Consider the following 22,106-nt stretch of genomic DNA (forward strand, 5'->3'; position numbering starts at 1 on the left):
ATATTGTAATTCATTGTTAATTTTTCTATAATCAATTTAATTGTTTTGATATAATTGTGATAAGTTGAAAAAATTTACTTAAGTTGTTGAATATAAATATATTTAATCTAAATATTTATATTTTTTATTCAATAGGTCTCTCATTAATAATTCAAATGGTATGATAAAAAATTGAGATAAAAAATTAATTTTATTATCTAAAATTTTAAATTTAGAATATAGATGTAAAAATTTATAAACCTTTGAATTTTTTACCTAACAAGAGCTTATAAATTAAGGAAAAATTAAAATTTTATGAGTTAAATGATATACAAACATGGAGGTGGAGTTTTTCTTTTTATATATATTTTTTAATTAATGGAGTCAAATGCATTTCACAAGATCTGAAGGAAAAGAGTGATATAGATTGAGAATTAGAATTAGGGGTGTAAATGAACCAAACCGTTCATGAGCTATTCGATATTCGATTCGATAAAAACTCGACCGAGTTCGACTCGATTTCTAAATGAGTTAAGCTCGAGCTTAATTTTTAGGCTCGTTTGGTAAACGAGCCAAACTTGAGCTTCATAGTATTCGGCTCATTAAGACTCGTGAGCTCAGTTCATTTCTGAGTTCATGAGTAGGCTCGCGAATAGGCTCGTGAACAATATTGTTAAGTAAACTGAAATTATTATCATAAGAGAAATAAACTCAAACCCTGCATATACTTTTATGAGCCAAATCTGAATTTTTTAAAATTCAGCTCTATATAGTTTAGTTACACTATTAAACTTGCATATATTTAGATCACTAAGATTTAAAAACTCATCTTTATAAGTTTACATGCTAATTTGTAAATATATTTATTTAACTAAAATTATTTTAGTTTTAAACTTATTAGTTTTAAACTAAAACTCATTATACATGTAAATAAATTAAATTACTCGTGAACTATTTGAGACTCAGCTCGATAAAAGCTCGACTCAGCTCGATAAAAGCTCGACTCGTCTTAGCTCGTTTGCTAAACGAGCCAAACTTGAGCTTATTAATACTCGGCTCGAGTTCGATATGAGTAAAGCTCGAATTCGACTCGAACTCGAAAAAATTTTAACGAACCAAGTTTGAGCTCTTCAAAACTCGGCTCGGCTCGGTTCGTTTACACCCCTAATTAGAATGCTAGCCCGGAAAAGACAAGCAATAAGACTACAATCCAAAAAGCGAATAAAAAAATCAAACCAAATTCACAAAATGGACCAAATCAAAACTCAAGGAATATCCAAGACAAATAAGCGCCGCAAAATACCAGAAGATCAAGTGGTACTGCCAGCAATCAGTAGCCACACTGCTACAGATCAAAAGCCACACCAACGAAGCGACACAACAAAAATAGCCTTTGTCAATAGTTTCTCAAGATCCAAAAAAGGCTGATTGTTCACAAAATCAAGATTAGTAAGGATAAAAAAATATTACTTCATAAAATTTTTATTCTACTCGTTCATTAATTTATAAAATTTTATTTTATTCTTTCCAAAACAGTAACATATGTTTATAAAAATTCAATTAAAAATAATTTTTATTTAAATAAAAATTATTTTTTTAATTTAAAAAATAAAAGAAATTATACACTTAAAATAGAATAAAAAAATTAAAGTATTTTGTATTTTATTTACAATAATTCAGTTTTAATTTATTTTATATAAATTAAAAAAATTTAAAATTTAAATGTTTGATAGTTATATAACAGAAGCTATGTAACTAATCTTTTTATGGGTGGTGAGCATAATGGCCCAAAGAGAGTCGGTCTCCCTATGCTCTAAAGGAAAAAAAAAAATTTTTTTTTTCTCTGCTTTCTCCCATTCAAAAAAAGCTACTAATTATGAAAATAGTTTTTAAACAAAAATTTTCTCAAGGTTTTTTTTTGTTGGACTATTTCTTGTGGATTGAGTTACCTCTCATATGCATGGGTGACTTTATGTGTTTGTGCAGAACAAAAGACATTGATTATAAAATCTGATAATATCTAGGTACTTGAATTTTTGTGGATTATATACTTTTAAACTGTAAATTATATGCATGATTCGTTGGAAATACCTTATTATGCATGGTTCGTTATGTAATATAAGGTGTACCTTGGTGTATTTTATTTTGATCCTGAAAAAAATATAAATTTTATAATATTGGTATAAAAGGTTTCTTGTATACTAAAGTTTTATAGTTGTTAATTCTTAAATGTAGATGCTTTTTTTTTTATCCAAGTATATTTTAGGTAGATATTTTGAGTTGCTTATATCTTGTTTTATATATATAATATATATATATTGCAAAATATGAAATTGATATCATTAAAAAACTCTTAAAATATGTTTTCCAACGATATATTGATTAAAATATAAATTATCAAAGTTGAGATTGATGACCACTGGGTTTCTTTACCTCGGTCTGCGGTCAGGCCCATGACAATAGTTCATCACCTGGAGACTCTCATGCCTCCCACGCAAACCAGGTCCAGTCCGCTCAAGTCTTGAGACCGGGCCCCATCTGAATTTCTCAACCAGGCGGTCCCAGCCTTCATAGCCCCTCAAGCAGATCCCTTCTGGGCCCCGCTTTATTCTTATCTTCCGGTCCAGCCCGGAACTAGGAAGGAGATCAACCCATTTGTCTTGTGGGTCCATCCACACGCGCGCCCGGGGAGAATCAGAGGCCGTTACGCATGTGACAGGGATATGATATTCTCGTACGTCCGAATCAACATGGCAGGGACAGGTGGCCCAATGATAGACAGTTTGTTATACGTCACTAGCAGACAAAAGAAAACAGATAAAAGAAGGATTGCCCTCCTCGAGGCCTAAGTTTTTGGCTAAGTTTACAGAATCCTTGTACAACCCTATTTTATGGATCTCAAATCATCAATTGGCGCAGTCTGTGGGAAACGAAGAAGATCTTTTCATCGCCGGAGTTCCACTCTTACAATACCCATTGAGATCCACGATGGCTAACCACAATGAAAACAACACCATTAACACTCCCAATGACCTGAACTCTATCCAAGAGGGGCAACAGTTCTCTTTCTCCAGTCCTACAACTCCAAACAACCAACCACCCATCCCCTTCAACCCCTCGCCGAACCCGGCAGAGAACATGTCTGGAGCTGTCTTATCCAACCAGGACCTCCAAGCTATGGCCCTCCAGTTACAAAACACCACCCACTGGCTGGGGCAGATGTTGCAACAGAGGGGTCTTAGCACCCCTGCGAATGTGTTGCCAGTAGTAGAAGAACCCCAGACCAATGAACCTCAACCTACCTTCAATCACCCTCAAGCCGTCAGCCGAAAAACCAGAGAAAGGGGGCGAAGAACCGGGGGAGAGGAAGAACCAGAGGCTCGAGTTCACGGAAGGAGGGTGAGGGAGCTGATAGAGAATGATGAGGCCGATAGTTACTCTGCCGGAACAACCGGAAGAACAGGGAGTGAGGCATGGGAGGAGGAATGTCGCTTGGAGAAAAAGGCCCAGACAGGAAGAAGAGAGCGTAGATCAAAAGCTGCAGAAGATGAGAGAGCAGCTTTTGGTCAAGTTAGGGGCCAAGGACCCTAGCCAAACTCTTCTGCCTACCTCTTCGCCCTTCTCGAAGTGGGTGTAGCAGGAGATCGTCCCCAAAAAATTTATGATGCCGCCTATGGCCGCATATGACGAAGCTGGGAACCCCCAAGAGCACGTCTTGAACTACAAAACTTTCATGGAATTGCAGACTTTATCAGATGCCTTGATGTGCAAGGTATTCCCAATGACGCTCTCGGGGCCAGCACGGGCATGGTTTAACAGCCTTGAGATCGGAAGCATCAGAAGCTTTGGAGATCTAGCCACTCGCTTCATCAGCCAGTTCATTGCCGGGGTGCCTGCAGACAGAAAGACGAGTTATCTGGAGACAATCAGGCAGAGAAGGGATAAATCACTCAGGGAATACGTTGCCCGTTTCAATACGGAGGCCTTGCAGATTCCCGAGCTAGATGAGGGTAGAGCAGTGGAGGCAATGTAGAAAGGGACGACCTCGCCCGAGTTCTTCGGCTTGTTAAGCAGAAAGCCTCCCACCTCGCTAGCGGAGCTAATGAAGAGGGCGGAAAAGTACATAAGGCAGGATGATGCCTTGGTGACGAGCAGGTTCGCCAAGGGAGCGGTAGATAAGGGGAAAGCCCCGGAGGAAAGGAGGCCGGAAAAGCAGGAGAAGAAGCAAGGCAGAAGGCCTGAGCCCTATAGACAGCCCTGGGAGCGAAGGGACCAAAGACCCCTCCCTCCTAGGGTCCCAGAGCAGAAATCGCTCCCTCCGTGGATTCCAGAGAACCTGACCCCGCTCAACGCCTCCAGAGCCGAGGTGCTCATGGCAGTACAGGACAAGGAGATCCTTCAATGGCCCAGACCTATGAAAGTTAAAGCAAACCAGCGAGATCCTGACAAATACTGTCAGTATCATCGTACACATGGCCATGACACCAACAACTGCTACCAGTTGATTGCTGAGATCGAGAGGCTGATAAAAAGGGGACACCTCAGAAACTTTGTGAAGAAACCGGAGGGACAGAGGCCTTAGCCCAACCCAGCAGTGCAAACCCCCAAGAGAGCGGGAGCAGGACTAGTGAATGATGGGTCCAGTGGGACCATCAACATGATTGTCGGAGGATCAAGAAGTCGGATGAGCCGAAGGGGAAGAAAGAGGAGTCGAGAGGGAGAAAGCAGCAGCGCCGAAGTCATGCAGGTCGTCGCGCATACTCCGATGGCCATCACTTTCTCTCCAGAGGATGCTCAGGGTGTTCAAATGCCTCATGACGACGCCCTTGTCATTGAAGCCGTCATTCACAACTACCGGGTGAAGAAGATCTTGGTGGATGATGGAAGCAAGGTGAACCTGCTACCCTACAGAGTTTTTCAACAAATGGGAATCCCTGAGGAACAGTTAGTCCAGGATCAGGCACCGGTCAAGGGGATTGGAGGAGTCCCAGTACCCATGGAGGGAAAGGTAAAACTGGCTCTCACTTTAGGCGAAGCGCCAAGAACTCGCACCCACTACACGGTGTTCTTAGTGGTCAAACGGGGCTACAATGCTATACTGGGAAGACTTGCACTATTCGATTTCGAGGCCGTCACAAGCATCAGATACCTGGCCATGAAATTCCCAACGGAGGCAGGAGTGGGAGTGGTAAGGGGAAGCCAGGAAGAGGCAAGAGCGGTGTACCTAGCCGCAGTGGCAGAGCCGAGCTCGGCAGGAGAGAAGCTAGACTCAAAGGTGCTTGAGGTTTGGGACGAAAAGAAAGAGGCCAGGACAGAGCCGGTCGGAGAACTAGAGACTTTTCCCTTATCAGAAGTAGAGGCAGATAAAGTCTTCAGTCTCAACACCGGCCTCACCGAAGAGCAGAAAACCGAGGTCATGGCCCTGATCCGAGGTCATGCGTCAAGCTTCGCCTGGAAGCCTTCTGACATGCCAGGGATTGACCCCGAGGTGATGACGCACAAGCTGAATGTCCTCCCTGAAGCTAGATTAGTGAAGCAGAAGAAATGGGTGGTAGGAAGGGAGAAGCAACAGGCCACTAGAGAGGAGGTGCGAAAGTTAGAAGAGGCAGGCTTCATTAGAGAAGTCATGTACCCGCAGTGGTTAGCAAATCCTGTATTAGTCAAAAAAGCCAACGGCAAATATAGGATGTGCATAGATTTTACTGACCTGAATCAGGCTTGTCCTAAAGATTGTTATCCCCTCCCTGATATTAATAAAATGGTCGATTCCACGACCGGTTTTGATTACATGTCGTCTTTGGATGCAATGTCTGGTTATCATCAAATCCCAATGGACAGGTCGGACGAAGAAAAGACCTCGTTCATAACAGAAGATGAGACTTACTGCTATAAAGCCATGCCTTTCGGGCTAAAGAATACTGAGGCAACATACCAAAGACTAATGAACAAAATCTTCAAAGATCAGATCGGTAGGAATGTGGAAGTATATGTGGATGATATGGTGGTGAAGAGCCCGACTTTCCATCAACACTTGGTAGATCTTAAGGAGGTATTCGAGGTGCTGGAGCAGTACAGAATGAAGCTAAACTCGGCTAAGTGCGCTTTCTTCATTAGAGGAGGGAAGTTTCTGGGGTATATGGTGAGTGGAAAAGGCATTGAGCCCAACCCGGAGAGTGGAAGCTATCCTGAATATGCCAAAACCTACTTGTGTGAGGGATGTCCAGAGACTTACTGGGAGAGTGGTGGCGCTCAATCGGTTCATGTCGAGGTCGGCGGAGAGATGCTTACCATTCTTTAAGAAGTTGAGGAAGGTACCGAACTTCGAATGGACCGAAGATTGCCGAGAAGCTTTCAAAGAGCTCAAAAGCTATCTCAGCTCGCCTCATGTGCTTAGCAGTCCACTAGAAGGGGAAGAGCTCCTAATCTACTTGTCAGCCTCAGAGCAAGCAGTCAGTGCAGTGTTGGTGAGAGTAGAGGAGGGTGAGCAGAAGCCTGTCTTCTATGTCAGCAAGGTGCTTAAAGATGTCGAGATCAGATATTTAAACATCGAGAAGATGGCATACGCTCTGTTGTTAGCAGTCCGGAAGTTCAGGGTCTATCTGGAAAGCCACCAGGGAGTAGTGATGACAGATTAGCCTCTGAAGAAGATCCTCCACAGATCAGAAACATCAGGTCGGATGCTGGCTTGGTCCATTGAGATTAGCCCTTACTGTCTAGAATACCGGCCTCGGACAACCATAAAATCCCAGGCCCTTGCTGACTTCATAGCAGAGTGTTCATTCAATGAAGAACAGATCGAACAGGGTAAATCATCTTCGAAAAGGTTAGAAATGAGAGAGAAGGGCAGTCCTCTCAGGAATTTAGCTGGAAGTTGTATGTTGACGGGGCATCTGGCGCTGGAGGCAGTGGCGCAGGAATAATGTTGAAGGGACCTGAAGAATTCAAAGTTTGCTATGCCCTACGCCTAGAATTCAAGGCTTCCAACAATGTGGCAGAGTATGAAGCTCTAATAAATGGAATGCTAGTAGCGATGGAGGTAGGGGCAACCGACCTCGAAGTGAATAGTGACTCCCAACTGGTGATCAATCAGGTAACATGAGCATATCAGGCCAGAGACCCTACCATGCAAAACTACCTAGCGAAGGCAAAGGCTATAGAAGCCGAGCTCAGGAATAAAGGGATCATAGTCAGGTATCGGAGAATACCCCGGGAGGAGAATGAAGAGGTGGACTTGCTCAGTAGATTGACCAGGGAAGAGCTGGAGCAACTCCCGGATGAAGTATACATACAGCACGTCAGCACACCTGCTTTTAATAAAATGACCACTGTACTGCAAATAGAGCAAAGCCAAAACTAGATGACCCCGTACCTAGAATACTTGGAGAAGGGAAAGCTTCCCGAAGACAAGAACGAAGCAAAAAAGATAGCGGCCCGAGCTGCCAATTATCAAGCAATAAGGGGAACTTTGTACAGAAGGGGGAAATCCAGTCCGTGGCTCCGCTGTGTGAGCCCGGAGGAGGCAATAAAGGTGATGGAGGAAATACATAGAGGAATGTGCGAAGCTCACGAAGGAGCAGGAATGCTGGCTAATAAGATATTCAGGCAAGGGTACTACTGGCCCACCGTTAAGAAGGAAGCAGAAGAGTTTGTCCGAAGATGTGATGTCTGCCAGAGATTTGCCAACACCATCAATGTCCCAGCCACTCCTCAATCCAGCATCTCCAGCCCGTGGCCGTTCTCGCAGTGGGGAATAGACATCCTGGGACCTTTTCCCAAGACCACGGGGCAGAAAAAGTTTGTAGTAGTAGCTGTAGAGTACTTCTCAAAATGGCTAGAGGAGGAAGCAATCCCCACAATAATAGCCCACAAGATGATAGATTTTGTATGGGGGAATATCATCTGCAGGTTTGGAATATCGAGGGTGCTCATCTCAGATAATGGCAGACAATTCGACTGCAGTGCCTTCAGAGCGTTCACAGTAAACATGGGCATATGGCACAAATTCTCCTCGGTAGCTCATCCTCAGACCAACGGCCAGACGGAGGTCACCAACAGAGCTATCCTCCAGGGGTTAAAGAAGAGGTTGGATGGGGTAAAGACAAACTAGGCAGAAGAACTCAATAGCATCTTATGGACACTCCGAACTACCCCCAGGTCGTCCACTAAAGAAACGCCTTTTGCACTTGCATTTGGCACTGAAGCCGTAGTCCCAATCGAGTTACAAGTCCCTACACATTGGGTCCAGTTTAATGATGAGAACGCGAATAGTGATAAGCTGAGAAGTAACCTTGATGCCCTGGAGGAAGTCAGGGAGGAAGCCCAAATCCGAACTGCCGCTTATCAACAAAGAACGGCCCGTTATTACAATCAAAGGGTCAGGGAAAGAAGTCTGAAGGTAGGAGACTTGGCCCTGAGAAACCTAGAGGCTACAGGAAAAAGAGCGGCGGTAGGCAAGTTGGCACCGACCTGGGAGGGCCCTTTCAGAATAACAAAAGTGATCAAGTCGGGGGTATATCAAATCGAGGATATGCAGGGAAACCCTGAGCCTCACGCTTGGAATATCCAGCACCTAAAGATGTACTTTCCTTAAAATATTTGTAAAGAAAATTCTTGTACTATGAAAACATGAATGAATGGAATAACACCACCTTTTGACAAAGCAATGATTATCTCTATTACTGTGAGTATTAACTCTCTTAGAAAAAGAAAAGAACAGATCCCAGAAGACCTCAGTGAGGTAGGTGACCGGGCTCTCAAACTACCCCCGCCACCACAAAACTGGCTGAGATGACGAAGCGGTAGTAGGGCCAATAAGCCTGAATACCATGCAAGGCTAAAGAGTTTGGAAGCGGCAGTAAGGCTACAGAGCCCGAATCTTACATAAGACCTCAAGGAGGTACAAGACCAGGATCTCCAAGATCTCCTGGCACAAAACGGCCGGTGAGATCCCCAAGATCTCTCGGAACAAAAACGGCCGGTGAGATCCCCAAGATCTCCCGGAGCAAAAACGGCCGGTGAGATCCCCGAGATCTCCCGGAGCAAAATAAAAAACGGCCGGTGAGATCCCCAAGATCTCCCGGAGCAAAAATGCCCGGCGAGATCCCCAAGATCTCCCGGAGCAAAACTAGACCCCGACCTCCCAAAGGAGCTCGGGTCCTAAGAGAAAGGGACTCAGATCTCACACGACAGCCAAAGGAGACAAAGCGCCGTGCCGATCTCAAGAAGGTACTAAAGCAGATATAAAAAGTCTAAATCTGAACTCGGATTACAGGCTAGTAAGACACCGACCCCAAAAAAGGAGCCGACCTGAAAACACGAACTCAGAAAACCAAGCAAAAAAAGAGCCGAGCTCAAAGGCAAACCGAAGGCAACAAATCTCATATTATCCAAGAGGAAATCCAATGGCATGAGCAGATAGGGCCCCGACCTTGATTCCTATTGGAACAAAACTTGAAGCAAGAGGCCGGCCTTGATCATCACCTTAAAAGGTACATGATCTTCTTTACTTTGGTTATATGAAGGTTATACACCCGAGCTCATATCAATGGAGCAACGAAAGAAAGATGAGGATACCCTCGTGAGAACCATTAAAACTCAAAAGTTGAGAGCTTAATTAACTGTTAAAGAACCGAGCTTGGAAGGAAGGCTCAACATGGTTAAACTCTGTGAAAAATTAAGTGAATACATAGCCTAAGGGCTTTTATGCTTAAGATAAATCCATTTCGGAAAAACTCACAAGTACGAATACCTTTACAAGATTAGAGGAATTTATAAGTCAGAGGGCAAGTCCCTTGTTGAATGGCCAGCCCTGATTAGTTTAAGGGCCTTAGAAAAATCACTGGGCATAAGGCTTAAGTGTTTATCCTTAATGCACTAACTTGATAGGTTTTAATAGATTATCTGATGAAGCCAGAAGAAATGAATAACGAGTAAAATAACTCAAAGTACCAACACAAGTTAGAAAATTAATTTCATTAAGAAGAAAAGTAATTACAGCCTATTTTACAGTTTACTCTACTGAAGGAAAAACTGTCCTTAACGGACTTACATGCCTAGGGGCACTATCATCTACACTATCATTTACACTATCTGCATTTACATTATTTACATTGCTGTTCATGGGAGGCCCAGCATCCTCCTGCTCAGATCCCCCAGTACCCACAAAAGGTACGATCTCCTGCCCCTGAGGCCCAACATCCTCATTCTCCAGCTCGGGTTCTGCCTCAGAAGGCTCAGCTGCAGTGCGAGAAGTTCCTTTGGGCAGAGGTCTATCGTCCTCCCCGTAAAGCACCTCCTCGCCATCAGAGTCTTCCTCTGCAGCTCTGAGTTCAGCCAACGGGGTGGAGGGAGCGTATCTGGCTGTCCTTAAGCCCCGGTTGTACCCAGAGACGAACATGCGGAAGCTTTTATTCCATATGGCTGTCTTCATCTCGCTAGAAGTGTAATACCCGGCTAGATCCCGGCATCGGAATCCCGACTTCACGGCGGAATCTACGTTGAAACCTGGAATTTCTGGGGATGCCAGAGTCTTCTAGGGGGTTAAAATGTGTTTTCTAAAATGTTTTCACATGATTTTATGGTTTTAAATGGAAAAGAATTTGAGTTTTGAAAAGAGTAGGCTAAGGAGGCATTTGCCAGGTTCGGCCGCCGAAAGTCAAGTTCGGCCGCCGAACATGGGGCTGTTTCGGGAGTGCTTTAGGCTTTCGAAAGTGTGAGGGCAGAAACCGGGTTCGCCGCCGAATCTCAAGTTCGGCCGCCGAACATGCATGAGTTTAGGAGGCACGTTAGGCTGCCGAAGGTAGTCGACCAGGCCGCCTATAAAAGACCCTCAGACCGAAAATGGGCGAGTTTTCTCCCCATTCTCGAGCTCAGGTGTGTTCATGTCCTCCTCTAGTCATTTTCATGCTTTTTCTTCAAACCCTTCATGATTTATAAGCTACATGGTTGTTTTGAAGAGTTTTAAAGCTTGGATCAAGATTTAGAGAGCTTGGAGACGTCAAGGGCTTGGGTTCTCCATATCTCAAACTTTGGGTCGCACCAACCCTCGATCTTCAAGAGGTAAGTGTAGATCTATGCTTTCCTTTATGTTTTAAAGAAGTTTTAAGCAAGTTTGAAGATGTTTTGATGGTTGAGTATGGGTAGATATGCGTGTTAGGGTTTATGTGGGTTTTATGCCCAATGTATGTTTATGTGATGTGTTTGAGCTAGTTTATGCATGTGGGAGAGTGTATGCATGATTGGGAAAGAGCAAGTGAGATTGTGGGATGTTTTGGTGGTTTTGGCCTATGTGGGTCATAAGCTACCTATGTATGCTTTTGATGTTGTTTTTGGAGTTTAATCTAGTTGTTAAGCTCCTTTATGCATGACTAAGGGTTTATGCTTGGTTTTGAGAAGTTTAGGCATGTTTTAAGAGGTTGGAGGCTTGTTTGAGAGGTTGGGAGGCTTGTATGCACAAGGGCTGAGTTCTGGGAGAACTCAGGTTCGGCCGCTGAAGGTGGTTTCGGCCGCCGAACCTGCCTATAGATGCATGGATTGGCCGCCAAACCTTGCCCCTGAAAGTTGTGTTTCGGAGCTGAAGCAGACTTTCGGCCGCCGAAGGTGATGTTCGGCCGCCGAAAGTGCCTGACTTTTGTCTCTGGAGAGAAGGTTCGGCCGCCGAAGGTGCCCCCGAACCTGCATGACTTTTGTCTCTGGAAGGGACCTTCGGCCGCCGAAAGTGCCTTGTCCAGCCCTTTCATGGGTGTTTTCTATGATTGTTTTGAGGAGGTTTTAGGGGGTTTTTGGGGAGTTGTTTATGTATTGTTTAGAGTATGTTTGGCACCTCACTGGAGTCCATCTATGTAGGATCGGACCCGAGGAACCAAGGTGCTTAGCAGTGTTAGCTGCTTCAGAGTCGGTCCAGAGCTAGTCAAGGTGAGTAGAACATAACTCTTTTAATATTAAAGAAATTTAATGTTCAAAGCATGTTCATGCATCATGAATACCATGTTATGTAATAGGTTGTTGCATTAGAGATCACGAATATGTTGCATTGCATATTATGATGTATGATGATGTGGATGAATACTGGATGATCCATTAGCCCTCAGTATTATGTGATATGATATGACATAATATGACACGATATGACATGTATGGCATGATATGAGATGAAAAGACCAGGTGTGGCCGTATCGCCCCTGGCATAGAGTATGAAAGACCAGGTGTGGCCGTATCGCCCCTGGCATAGAGTATGAAAGACCAGGGTGGCCGTATCGCCCCTGGCATAGAGTTATGTGAAGTCCAGGCGTGGCCGTATCGCCCCTGGCATAGAGCATTGTTGGATTTGTTATGAGATGAGATCTAGATGTAGAGGGCTAATGGTGACGAATTCATCCTTGATGTGTATTGTTTGTGATGTGATGCATGTCATGAAAGCATATGATATAATAAACTATTTTTCTCTTTAGTTCTGCTCACTGGGCTTTTGTAGCTCACCCCTCTCCCCTAACCCCAGGTTTGCAGGGTCAGAGATAGTCAGGAGATCAGCAGGTTATGACCATGGTCATGTTTATGTAATAGACTAATAGTGGATATGATGTAAGGTAAAGATATGTAACGAAATGTAATATGTTATGATGTAATGTAATAGATAGAGTTGTGCTTTGCCCTGGAAGTGTGGTTAATCCCTTTGTACATGGTCCTTATGTATGTTTTATTATGAGACAGGAAAAGCCAAGCCTAATGTATGTTGCCCCACGAGAGTAGATGATGAGAACTCTAGTGTTGGGGTCTATGGTTATGAGTTGTGCATGCACAGGTTAAGCTTGGTGTTCGAAAGAAAGAAAAAGTTTACAGTTTTATGTTTTAAAGTTTATGTTTATGGTTGATCATGTATGGGATTATACCAGATGTACAAGATATATATTAGGCTTGCTACGGGTCCCGGCGACCTTAAGTCGATCTGGATCCTAGTGCCGGTAGCGGTCCGATTTTCGGGTCGTTACAGAATGGTATCAGAGCCCTAGGTTCACATGGTCGGACCTATAGTGTGTCGGGCTCATAGAGGTTATAGAAGGGCAAGCATAATAGGAGAGATCATGTCCACTAGGATAGGATGTGGAGTCCTGTCTTGTATGATGATGTGAAATGCCATGATGATATGCATGTGCATTAATGTTATGCTATGTATGTAATGTATGTGAGGTAGGTTCATGTGTTTCCACATGAACCGTATGATGCTAATGTTTATGTGGTATGTTATGCTTTTAGAAGTCGAGATGAGAGGAACTCGTCGATCCGTAAGATTGACTGGAGCTCCGCCAGAGAATGAGGGCATGGATGCCCATCCCCCTGCTCTGCAGAGGGCAAGATCTTGTAGAACAAGCAGAGAAGGTACATCAAGGGACCCTAGAAGGTCTTTTGATGCAAGTCGGAGGAGATCAGTTCATGGTAGTATGTCAGCGGATGTGATGGGAACAGAGGAGGATAACCAGAGAAGAGATAGTAGTTTGGGCGTGAGTATGTCAGAAGAGGATATGGGAGAGTCCCAAGGAGGCACTCAGGCCTTGGGCTTTGTTCCACCACAATACACACCCTATCCTCAGGGGCCAGGGTATCCGATGGGAAGCACGTCGGATTTCTCTAGCTATAACCCATACCCCACCTTTATGCCCTACCCTCCCTTTTACCCACCATACCCACAGTACCCCATATTTCCACCCTCACCCTTTTATCTAGGTCCAGCAAACCCTAACCCAGGGAATGCTGCGCCTCCTCCTCCACCAGCAGAGCCATTTGTCCCTGATGCCCAAACACCCAAACCTAGCTCATCAGTTGGGGGTAAGGTAAAGATGACGGACTATTTAAAGTTGGATGCCCCCAAGTTTGAAACGGGTGACGACCCTTTTGAATACCTCAGAACGGTGAAGATGATAACTGATGAGTTGGGAGCAAGTGACAGTAGAGCCATTCAGATGGCAGGGTTCACATTGAAATGCAAGAAGGCAAGGGAATGGTTCAAAAACTATGTGGACCCAAGATTGGAAAGCTTATCCTGGGAACAATTTGCAAATGAGTTTGCAGGATGGGCTTTTCCAGGTAGTTCCAGAGAACTGAAGATGATTGAGTTTGAGCAGCTAAGGCAGACGGAAGAGATGAGTGTAGATGAGTTTACAGACAGGTTCCTGGAGCTGTTGCCGTTTGCAGGACAAGGTCTTGACACAGACCTGAAGAAGTCTAGGAGATATGTTATGAAGCTTCACTCCAGGTATTCCTCGTTGGTGCAATCAGCAGAAAGGGAGAGCTTCCATGCTATAGTGGATATGGCACGGAGAATGGAGGCTAGTGCCATCATCCAAGGAACAGTTAAGCAGTCTGTAGCACAGTCTTCGGGTCTCCAAATCCCGGGGATGAGTGATACTAATCTCTCCTTTCTGGGCGAGGATGTCACGAAAAGTAAGAAGGGAGACAGAGGTCTCAGAAGGTCAAAGAAGAACAAGTTCTGGAATCGGATAAAGTCTGGTCTGGGATTAGGAGGAGGCTCGAGCTCAGGCACAGAGGTTGCAGAGTGTGCAAGGTGCGGTAGGCCGCACAAGGGAGTCTGTCGGTTTGGGACTACAGCATGTTACAGATGCGGCCAGGAGGGACACATAGCTCGGGAGTGTCCTAAGGCAGCTTTTATGGCACCGTCCCATCAGACAACTCCAGGCAGTATGGCACAGCCATCAGCTCCAGCCATGTTTCAGGGTAGTGGTCGAGGCAGAGGAAGGGGTGCGGCCCCTTCTTCAGCAGGTTCCCTAGGTGAAGGTCCATCAGTTCCAGCTCGAATCTTCTCCATGACGCAGTAAGAAGCTAACACATCGGACATGATGGTGACAGGTAATCTCACTCTCTTATGTTTGATGTGTATGCTTTTATGAACCCTGATGTGTTTTTCTTTCCTTGTGGCTTCGAGAGCCGTAGATAGGTTGGGTTGATAGCTTATGGGTTAGGGTATTCCCTTTGGGTCAGTGGACCCAAGTGTGATCCATCAGTGGCAGAGTCAGTCTGCCGGTATAGTTCAGAGTATGTGTGAGTAGATGCCTTCCAGCTGGCCTAGCGGTTCTAGATTTGACTGTTTGACGTCATTCTAGGGTTGGATTGGTTCTTCTACTAGTGGTGCTACCTGAGTCTACAGAGACAAGATAGTCAGGCTCAGAGGTCAGGATGGATCAGAGGTAGTCCTTAGAGGGGGACAGAGTAGGGATACCTAGAGGTTCGATATCAGCCCTGCAGGCTCATAGGTTGGCCAGGAGAGGTTGTCAGGGGTTTCTAGCTCGTGCAGGAGAGTTCAGTAGTCATGTCAGGGAGCCCGCCTCAGTACCAGTAATGAGTTCTTAGATGTTTTCCCAGACGAGCTGCTAGGTGTACCATCTGTTAGGGAGATAGAAGTTGAAATGAAAGTGATGATAGAGACCATACCCGTCTCTACCCCTCCCTACAGGATGGCACCTGCAGAATTAAAGTAGTAGGAAGAGCATGTTGAAAGAGTAAGTGGTTAAGGGTTTTCATCCGACTGAGCACTTCGCCTTGGGGTGTTCCAGAGTTGTTATGAGAATGAAGGATGGATCCCTAGGACTGTGTATCGACTGCAAGTCGTTGAACAAAGTCACTACCCAGAATAAGTATTGGTTACCTTGGCTCGACGATCTATTTTTAAACCAACTAGCAGGAGCTGGTTGCCTTTCCAAGATAGATCTGAAGTCCAGGTACCATCAGTTGAGATCAAGGAAGAAGATGTACAGAGAACAGTGTTTAGAACTAGATATGGGCACTATGAGTTTCTAGGAATGTCGTTCGGGTTAATGAACGCCCCTACAACATTCACGGACCTCATAAGCAGAGTTTTAGTCGATTTCTGGATCACTCCGTTATTGTCTTCATTGACGGTACCTCGGTGAGTCCCAGAAATGCGGAAGAGAATGCCCATTATCTGAAATCAGGATTGCAGAGCCTAAGAGAACATGGCTTAGATGCCCAGTTCTCCCAATGTGAGTCCCGGTCAAGGAGCATATCTTTCTTGGGTCATGGTATATCGGAAAAAGGAAAAGTGAGGTAGACCCGAGAAAGTTGAAGTTGTAGCTGACTAGCCCAGGCCCATTGTAGTGACATAGATCAAGAGCTTTTCGGGTTGGGCAGGTTACCTACTGGAGGTTCATATAGAACTTCTTTAGAGTTGCCGCTCCTATGGCCAGATGGATCAAGAAGAATCAGAGGGTTGTGTGGTCTACTCAGTGTGAAGAGGGCTTTGAAGAGCCGAAGGAAACGTTGATGTCAGCACCAGTGGTGGCTCTGTCCGCCAATAATGAAGATGTCACAGTGTCCTGTGATGCGTCCCGTGTGGGACTAGATTGTGTGTTATTGTAAAGTGATAGGATGATTGCTTATGCTTCTAGGTAGCTGAAGAAGCATGAGTTGAATCATCCTACACATGATCTAGAAATGGCAATGGAAATCTTTGCACTCAAGATGTGGAGATGGTACCTGTATAAGGTATGAGGACAGATCCTTACAGATCGAAAGAGCTTGCAATACATCTTGAGTCAAGGGAGGAAAATCAGAGGCAGAGAAAAGGGGTAAGAGCTGCATAGTCAGAAAGAAAGGAATTAGAACTGCTGAGAGTCAGCAGGAGAGTTATGAAGTTGTCCGCTAGAGGCTTGTAAAGTTTCAGAGAGAGAAGAGTTTATTAGAGTGGCGCAGTGGAAGCACGTTGAGGTTTTCGAGAAAGTTGAGGTTTGCTAGAGGTGTCTCCTAAAGAGGGAGTGATTCGTTATGGGCATAAAGGTAAATTAGCTCTTAGATACATCGGACCCTTCGAGATCCTGCAAAGGATCGGGAATGTACCCTACGAGTTAGATTTACCTACTTCAATGGAGGAAATCCATTCGGCTTCCATGTTCCCAGGTTATGAGAATTCGTGTCGGATCCGAGTGAGGTTCTTAAGAACCAGAGGTGGAGATCGCAGGGAATCCCACCTATGTTGAGCAGCTAGTACGGATCATAGACACACAAGTCAGGAAGTTGAGGAACACGGAATCCTGATGGTGAAAGCCTTGGAATCACCGTTTAATAGAAAAAGTATGCCTAGGAGACCCGGAAGTTCGTACTCCAGCTAGTATCTGTGTCTCTCTTTGGAGAGAGATTTTAAGCCTTGCTTGCTTGTTTGCTTGCTTGGTTATGTATACTTGATGCTATGTTCTGAGAATGTATGTTTGTTTGAACATTCGGGGACGAATGTTCTTAAAGGGGGGAAGAATGTAATACCCGGCTAGATCCCGGCATCGAAATCCCGACTTCACGGCGGAATCTCCGTTGGAACCTGGAATTTCTGGGGATGCCAGAGTCTTCTAGGGGGTTAAAATGTGTTTTCTAAAATGTTTTCACATGATTTTATGGTTTTAAATGGAAAAGAATTTGAGTTTTGAAAAGAGTAGGCTAAGGAGGCATTTGCCAGGTTCGGCCGCCGAAAGTCAAGTTCGGCCGCCGAACATGGGGCTGTTTCGGGAGTGCTTTAGGCTTCCGAAAGTGTGAGGGCAGAAACCAGGTTCGGCAGCTGAACCTCAAGTTCGGCCGCCGAACATGCATGAGTTTAGGAGGCACGTTAGGCTGCCGAAGGTAGTCGACCAGACCGCCTATAAAAGACCTTCAGACCGAAAATGGGCGAGTTTTCTCCCCATTCTTGAGCTCAGGTGTCTTCATGTCCTCCTCTAGTCATTTTCATGCTTTTTCTTCAAACCCTTCACGATTTATAAGCTACATGGTTGTTTTGAAGAGTTTTAAAGCTTGGATCAAGATTTGGAGAGCTTGGAGACGTCAAGGGCTTGGGTTCTCCATATCTCAAACTTTGGGTCGCACCAACCCTCGATCTTCAAGAGGTAAGTGTAGATCTATGCTTTCCTTTATGTTTTAAAGAAGTTTTAAGCAAGTTTGAGGATGTTTTGATGGTTGAGTATGGGTAGATATGCGTGTTAGGGTTTATGTGGGTTTTATGCCCAATGTATGTTTATGTGATGTGTTTGAGCTAGTTTATGCATGTGGGAGAGTGTATGCATGATTGGGAAAGAGCAAGTGAGATTGTGGGATGTTTTGGTGGTTTTGGCCTATGTGGGTCATAAGCTACCTATGTATGCTTTTGATATTGTTTTTGGAGTTTAATCTAGTTGTTAAGCTCCTTTATGCATGACTAAAGGTTTATGCTTGGTTTTGAGAAGTTTAGGCATGTTTTAAGAGGTTGGAGGCTTGTTTGAGAGGTTGGGAGGCTTGTATGCACAAGGGCTGAGTTCTGGGAGAACTCAGGTTCGGCCGCCGAACCTGCCTATAGATGCATGGATTGGCCGCCAAACCTTGCCCCCGAAAGTTGTGTTTCGGAGCTGAAGCAGACTTTCGGCCGCCGAAGGTGATGTTCGACCGCCGAAAGTGCCTGACTTTCGTCTCTGGAGAGAAGGTTCGGCCGCCGAAGGTGCCCCCGAACCTGCATGACTTTCGTCTCTGGAAGGGACCTTCGGCCGCCGAAAGTGCCCTGTCCAGCCCTTTCATGGGTGTTTTCTATGATTGTTTTGAGGAGGTTTTAGGGGGTTTTTGGGGAGTTGTTTATGTATTGTTTAGAGTATGTTTGGCACCTCACTGAAGTCCATCTATGTAGGATCGGACCCGAGGAACCAAGGTGCTTAGCAGTGTTAGCTGCTTCAGAGTCGGTCCAGAGCTAGTCAAGGTGAGTAGAACATAACTCTTTTGTAACGACCCGAAAATCGGACCGCTACCGGCGCTAGGATCCGGGTCGACTTAAGGCCGCCGGGACCCGTAGCAAGCCTAACATAATACCTGTAAACCTGTATAATCCCATACATGATCAACAACAAAGTATGCAATGCAACATATTCGTGAATTCTAATGCAAACAACCTAATATATCTCATGGCATTCATGATGCGTGAATCATGCTAAAACATTTCATTAATTTGCTTTAAAACTTTTTATGTAACAGCCCAGCCCGTACGCACGGCACTGTTACCGCTCACGGCCCAGGGCTATCCCTCGCCTGGCCTCTTGCCACCTCGGGCTTTCCACTGGCGTCGTGAGCAGCTCTTAACATCCCTTCACCCTCACGGGTTCCAGGCAGGATTTGTCCCTCGGGGGAGCCATTACGGCCCGCCCTAGCCCGAGTGGATTTGGCCCAATTCCAAAGGGCAGAAACTTGGCTCCCTTAACACATCTCGCCTCCAATCCTTTCCAAACATGCATATTTTTCAACCAAAGCATGCATACAAGTTCCTAGGGGCCTCAAACATACATATACCCCATCTACAACACTTCAATCACACACAAACAAGCTACATTGTTTCAAACATCAATATTAACCCATAACTCATCATATAACCTAACATGCATTCTACCCCTTAAAAACTTCATAAAACTTGTTTAAATCATACATTGAGCTTAAGATCGGCTCTTACCTCTTGAAGATCGAGGGTTGAGGAGATCTAAACTTGGAGATGGGAGAAGTTCCAACTTTTGGTCTCCAAGCTCCAAAACTCGTTCTAAGCTCAAAGATCTTCAAAACCAAAGTTATAAACTTGTAAAGATCATGGAAAAAGGAAGGAAAAACTCAAGATTGAGGGAGGATGGCGGAAAGCTCACCTTGGCCGAAAATAGGGGAAAAAGCTCGCCCGTTTTCGGCTAAGGGACCCTTTTATAGTGGCTGGCCAGACCACGTTCGGGGGCCGAATGTGCCTCCGCATCCATGCAAATGTTCGGCGGCCGAACTTGACTTTCGGCGGCCGAACCTTTGCTTCCCTAACTCATGCTTTCGGGGGCCTAACGTGCCTCCAAAACGCATGCATGTTCGGCGGCCGAACTTGACTTTCGGCGGCCGAACCTGGGTTTTCCTCCAAAGACTGTTCATGCAAAAACTCATTAAATTTCATGCTCAAAACCATTAAAAACATGAAAACATTTCATAAAACACATTAAAACATTTTTATAAAACATGATTCTACCCTTCTAGAGATCTCCGACATCCGAGATTCCACCGGACGGTAGGAATTCCGATACCGGAGTCTAGCCGGGTATTACATTCTCCCCCCCTTAAGAACATTCGTCCCCGAATGTTCCTCAACTAGTACATGCATACCAAACAACATAACATACACATAAACACATAGAGACTAACCTTAAAAGAGATGAGGATATTGCCGGAGCATGGACTCCCGTGTCTCCCAAGTGCATTCCTCTAGATTGTGGTGGTTCCAAAGGACCTTCACCATCGGAATTTCCTTATTTCTTAGCTTTCTGATCTGGGTGTCTAGGATCCGTATTGGCTGCTCAACATAGGTGAGATCCTCTTGGATCTCCACATCAGGCTCACTAAGAACCTTGCCCGGATCTGACACGAACTTTCTCAACATAGAAACATGGAAAACCGGATGGATTCTCTCCATCGAAGCAGGTAAATCCAGCTTGTACGATACATTCCCAATCCTTTGCAGGACTTCAAAGGGTCCGATGTACCGCGGAGCCAGCTTACCCTTCTTCCCGAACCGAACCACTCCTTTCATTGGAGACACCTTGAGCAATACCAGATCCCCCTCCTGAAATTCTACTAGTCTTCTGCGGATGTCTGCATAACTCTTCTGTCTGCTTGCAGCTGTCTTGATTCTTTCTCTGATCATGGGCACCACCCTGCTGGTGATCTCTACTAGCTCGGGTCCTGCTAAGGACCTCTCTCCTACCTCTTCCCAGCAAACAGGTGATCTGCACTTCCTTCCATATAAAGCTTCATATGGAGCCATCCCGATGCTAGCATGATGACTGTTATTGTAGGCAAACTCCACCAAAGGTAGATGCTGCCGCCAAGAACCGCCAAAGTCCAGCACACACATTCTGAGCATATCCTCGATAGTCTGGATGGTCCTTTCTGACTGTCCATCAGTCTGGGGGTGGAAGGCAGTACTGAAATCCAACCTAGTACCCATGGCATTCTGCAGACTCCGCCAAAACCTGGAGGTGAACTGGGGTCCTCTATCTGACACAATAGAAACAGGAACCCCATGCAGTCTGACTATCTCATCAACGTACACCTGCGCCAACTTGTCCACAGAATAGCCACTCCTGACAGGGATGAAGTGAGCAGATTTGGTGAGTCTGTCCACAATCACCCATATGGAGTCCAATCTGTTGGACGTCGCCGGTAACCCCACTACGAAGTCCATAGCTATATTCTCCCATTTCCACTCTGGAATAGGTAGCGGGTTAAGCATTCCAGCCGGCTTCTGATGTTCCAGCTTCACCCTCTGACAAACTTCGCAGGCTGACACAAACTGTGCCACTTCTTTCTTCATAGCTGGCCACCAGTAAACTTTCTTCAGATCTTGATACATCTTGGTGGCTCCGGGGTGAATGCTGTATCTTGCATTATGAGCCTCTCTCATAATGTCTCCTTTTAGCCCTATGTCATCTGGTACACATAATCGACTCCCGTAGCGGAGGATCCCCTTATTGTCAAATCTGAACTCACTGTCCTTGCCTGACTGAACAGTCCTGGCAATCTTCACTAACTCTGGGTCCTCATGCTGTTTCTGAGCCACCTGCTCTAGAAACACGGGTGTCACTTTCATCTGAGCCACCAAGGCACCTGTACCAGATAACTCCATCTGTAGACCTTCCTCAATGAGCTTGTAAAACTCCTCCACCACCGGTCTTCTTTCTGCCGTGATATGGGATAGACTGCCTAGTGACTTCCGGCTTAGGGCGTCTGCCACAACATTCGCCTTACCCGGATGATACTGAATCTTGCAATCATAGTCACTTAGCAACTCTACCCATCTCCTCTGTCTCAAATTCAAGTCTCTTTGACTCAGGATGTACTGCAGGCTTTTATGATCGGTGAAGATCTCACATTTTACCCCATAGAGGTAATGCCTCCACATCTTGAGTGCAAAGATTACTGCTGCCATCTCAAGGTCATGTGTGGGGTAATTCAACTCATGCTTCTTTAGCTGCCTAGAAGCATAAGCAATCACCCGTTCGTTCTGCATAAGCACACAACCCAGTCCCACACGGGACGCATCACAAAAGACTGTAAAGTCCTCTCCACTAGATGGCAGAGCTAAA

Source organism: Manihot esculenta, chromosome 17 (genome assembly GCF_001659605.2).
Source record: "Manihot esculenta cultivar AM560-2 chromosome 17, M.esculenta_v8, whole genome shotgun sequence".
In the NCBI taxonomy this organism is placed as follows: domain Eukaryota; kingdom Viridiplantae; phylum Streptophyta; class Magnoliopsida; order Malpighiales; family Euphorbiaceae; genus Manihot; species Manihot esculenta.